Here is a 4682-nt window from a genome sequence, read left to right on the forward strand (position 1 = left end):
TAACCACCACACTCTTGTCCATGTCTCTTAGTCTCATTTTTATGTCCCACCAATGTATGGAATCATGCAGTTCTTGTTTTTTGCTGATTTACTTAGTTCACTCCGTATAATGTTATCAAGATCCCACCATTTTGTTATAAATTATCCGATGTCATCATTTCTTATAGCTGAGTAGTATACCATAGTGTATATGTGCCACATCTTCTTTATCCAGTCTTCTAATTTTTTTACAGTAATTAAAGCCTTTAAGCAAACTCTTGGCCAATACAACAACAATCTATAAAAGAGTAGTGTCCTTAACATGTTCACCAAGTCCAAGTTGGCACCAACATCATTCCAGATCCCTGCAAATGCAACCCAACCCCAGTTCAGTCTGTTAGGAGCTGTCGCAAGGAGCACGAGTCCAGGAAAAGTCCACATCCAGGAAAAGTCCGCATGGCACTGGAATTGTTGTCACAATTCTATACTTTGCAGCTCACGTCCAAGTCCCAATGACTGCTGCTTCTAGCTGGTAATGATTCAGGTAGACTGGAAAAGCCATCTGCAGCATGTGTGGAGATGGAGCTTCTGTTCTCCTCTGCCTGGAGAGATGAGACCAGGCTGCTTTTCCCTGGAGCTCTGCAACTGTGGCGTGGTAAAGAGAACCTTGGGATACACTAAGCTGGGTGGCAAAGGTAGATTCATAATAGAAGTTGGCAAAAGGGTGAAAGAGAGCTCTAAATTAGGAGTAGGTCCCAGCCTGAAATATGAGTGGGGCATTGAGGAAGGAGGAATAAAGGAAACACTATATATTAAGCAAAGCAGCAGAAAATAGGACTATCAACACCCACAACAGAGATTTTTGAGGGAAGAATAAAAAACCTGACTATTCAGGCAAGACATAGTTAAGTGTCCCTTGTGCAAATGAGATCAGTTTACCTGCTTCTTGGAAGAAATACCCTAGGCTCGTCCACAGTGTCGTAGATGGGGCTGACGGCCCTGGGCACCTTCAGCCTTCAGTGGCAAACCCCAGCATTCTGGGCAAGGTTAGGTCATAGGTGGCTGGAGCAGGGCTGGAAGGAAGTATTTCTGATTATACGGAATAAATATTTTATTCTTAAAAAAATGACAGAGAAGAGACATGGAAACACAAACATGTCTACAGAGAAGAGCACACAGGCAGGCAGCCCCAGGATGAGTCAGGTGATGAATGCAGCCTGAGCAAATGAAGGGAGGCAGAGTAGAGACCAAAACGTGTGTAGAGGCATAGAGCTGGCTCACTATTAGTCAGGTGATCGATGTCAGTGTTGGGAATCTAATGACTCCAGGGCCTGAGGTATCCAGCTGTATGAAGAATTAAGAAGAGGTATTGTAGTTCTAACAAGGTGTGCTGGAAAAGAGTCTACATTAGGAAGCTCCTAGTCTGATAGGAAGACTACACATGCATACACACACACACACACAGGCAAAGATATTTCTAAGGGTTTTGAATAAAATCGATTGGTTAGGTATGCAAAAACATCTCTGCACATATTTAGATTTTTTTATAGTTGTGTACAAAATTTTTTTTGGAAATTTAGTAACCAAACAGAGTTGTATTTATAAATAGATGAAAATATGTGAGGTTCCAAAAAAATATGTAAGGAATTAACAGAATTTTCTGAAATGGAGAGATATGAAGTGAGCTTACAATCACAGCACAGGTAACAAGACATGAGTGGAACTGTTCTTGTGTAACAGACCACAGGGTGGGAAACCACTGGGCACAGCTACAATGATGAAAGGGTATTTTTCCCCCAAAGACTTGTGTCAGGTGCTGGTGTGTATGTGTGTGTGTATGTATACACGTGAGTGCACATGCAGTTATGTGTGTGCAAATGCACACATGTATACTTTGCAATTAGGGTTTATGAATTCTGTTGGATTTTGTAGGAGAGAGCCTATTCATTTCAGACTTGATCCTGCCTCGCAGTTTCCCTAAGCTCTGTTTCATGTCTTTGTTTCTTAAAGTATAGATAAATGGGTTTAACATGAATGTCAATACAGTGTAGAAGATTGTTGCTATTTGCTTCTTGACTGTATAGCTCGACAGCCCCCGGAAATAGACATAGATGATGCTCCCATAAAACAGAGTCACCACAGTGAGGTGGGAGCTGCAGGTGGACAAGGTTTTGCATTTTCCAGCAGCTGAGGGAATCCTGAGGACAGTAATGAGGATCCGTAGGTAAGAAATAACAATGCAGACGAGTGGGCGACCACAGAGGCCGGCCCTTCTGTCATGAGCACTAGTTCATTAACAGAGGTAGAGGAACAGGCCAGTTTCAGAAGAGGGTTGACATCACAAAAAAAGTGATGAATAACATTTGATTCACAAAAGGTGAGCCGATGCATCAGGAGAACATGTAGGAGGGAGTGGAGGCAGGGGAAAGCTACAGAGAAGACCAGGAGCAACACGCAGCGTCTGTGGTTCAAAACAGTGACATAGTGGAAGGGGTTACAAATGGCTACGTAGCGGTCAATGGCCATAGCGGCCAGGAGATAACTGTCCATGTTTCCAAAGGCCAGGAAGAAATACATCTGCGTCAGACACTCAGCATAGGAAATGGTCTTTGTGTCTGATAAGAAGTTCGTTAACATCTTGGGGACTACAACTGTTGTGTAGCAAATATCAGCAAAGGACAAGAAGCTCAGGAAGAAATACATGAGATTTTGTGTGGAGAAGTCCTGCTGGGGGTGAGGATGATGGAGTCGCAAAGACTCTATTCCAGGGACCAGGTTCAGTGACACAGATCCACTTTATTCAGGAAGTAAACTAGCTTATATACATGGATTCAGCCAATAGAATGTTACAGTGTATCCTTCATAGCCAATGGCTGAAAAAATCAGGGAGCTGTGTGGTTGGTGCTGAGTCACTTTCTTATAGTGGGCAAGCTCCCTTTCTGGGAATGTGTAGGAGGGTTTCAGGTGCTGGAGTGTTCTCACAGCATTGCATCAGCCACAGCTGTTAGGAATGTGCTCTGCACTCCACCCATGGTTTTGTAGTTGAGGATCAGAGCGGATAGCCAAGATGATGAACAGATTTCCCATCAAGGTGAGCAGGTATATGAAAAGAAAGAGGACAAAGAGTGGCTTCTGGTCCTCAGGGCAAGAGGAGAGTCCCAAGAGGATAAATTCGGGTTGTTTTGTCAGGTTGAGCATTTCCATGGACTTACACACACCTATATATAAATAACACTCCCAGCAAAGGATTCTTGTTATCTGGGATGTACATTCTTTTATTTTGTCCTTACATTAAACAGTTATTAATAGAGTATTTACTCAAATGTTTTTTATTCCCCAATATGGACAGATTAGATCTGAAATATTTTTTAAAATTTTATTTTGAAAATTAAATTTAATGGGGTCACATTCATCAGTAACAGTACTTCGGTTTTAGGTAAGCATTTCTACAGCATTTGAACTGTTGATTGTGTTGTGTACCCTTCATCCAAAGTCAGATAGTTTTCTGTCACTGTATATTTGTCCCTCTTTATTAATCTCCCCCAACCCATTCTCTGCAACCCCCCAGAAATGTGTTTTAAATTATTTTTTTAAATTTTGAGATAAAAATCTAAAGAGAGAAAAGGAGAGAGAGGTATGGAAGGAAAAGGGAGAAAGAGAGAGAGAGAGAGAGAGAGAGCAAGAGAGAGCAAGAGAGTATAATTAGGATGGAGAGCTTGATTTTCTTTTCTTCCTACTTACTCTGGGCGGATATCACAGTCCCTACACATGCAGGCTCTGAATCAGGTTCCAGTCAGCTTCTGAGGAAGGATTTTCAGTGGCTATTCACATCCAAGTAATCCATGACATAGCTATCTTACCTAGCTTGTGGTCGATGAATAACCATCTTTCTAAGTCAAGATTCTTCTTTCTACATCATCTATAATGGAAGCAAAAAAGTCACTTAAAGATATTGAATGGAATGCAAACAGTTCTAGGGAAAGAAAGGTGGAGGGAGGGAAAGTGGGAGAGAGGGAGTACCCCTGTGTGAGAAAATTGTCTCCCATATGTCCTTGCTTTTTGAACAATATTTTATGTCCTGAGGTCATGGGACTGTACCTCAGGAGTAAACTAAAGTAAAAGACAGTTGCAGGGGTCTCCAAACTTTTTACACAGAGGTCCAGTTCACTGTCCCTCAGACCATTGGAGGGCTGCCAAATACAGTGGTCCTCTCACTGACCACCAATGAAAGAGGTGCCCCTTCCAGAAGTGCAGTGGGGGCTGGATAAATGGCCTCAGGGGGCCGCATTGCGGCCCGCGGGCCGTAGTTTGGGGATGCCTGGTAGAGTATAGATGCCAAAAAAAAAAAAAGAACACAAAAAAACCCCAAAACGGATATCAACACTTAGCATGGATATAGTTAGCTCTCTTAGTTAGTGTCTGGTGAGGACCAGCTAGCTCTGAGATCAGCTATCTATCTGCACCTTCTCACAAGGCATTCTCAAAGTCAATTTCTTACCTGGAAAGGACGTTGAGCTCTTGCCTCATGTATTCTCTTCATTCCACGCCCCTCACTTATGCTCCATGGAATGATTAGGCCAAAAGAAGACAAAACTGTCAAGAGAGCATGCAGGAAAGGTATCTGATGAAAATCTCCTAATCCTTCTTGACTCCACATGCTTGCTTCCTTGGACTCTCATTCTTCACAGGTGTTAATGGGCATA

The 4682-nt window shown here is 42.5% G+C and overlaps 1 pseudogene; it reads right to left on the minus strand.

Moving 5' to 3' along the window:
• Positions 1-1879: 1879 nt before the first annotated feature.
• LOC136392902 (olfactory receptor 1L3-like) lies at positions 1880-3183 on the minus strand (annotated as a pseudogene).
• Positions 3184-4682: the final 1499 nt, after the last annotated feature.

This window comes from Saccopteryx leptura, chromosome 2 (assembly GCF_036850995.1).
Source record: "Saccopteryx leptura isolate mSacLep1 chromosome 2, mSacLep1_pri_phased_curated, whole genome shotgun sequence".
NCBI classification, from domain to species: domain Eukaryota; kingdom Metazoa; phylum Chordata; class Mammalia; order Chiroptera; family Emballonuridae; genus Saccopteryx; species Saccopteryx leptura.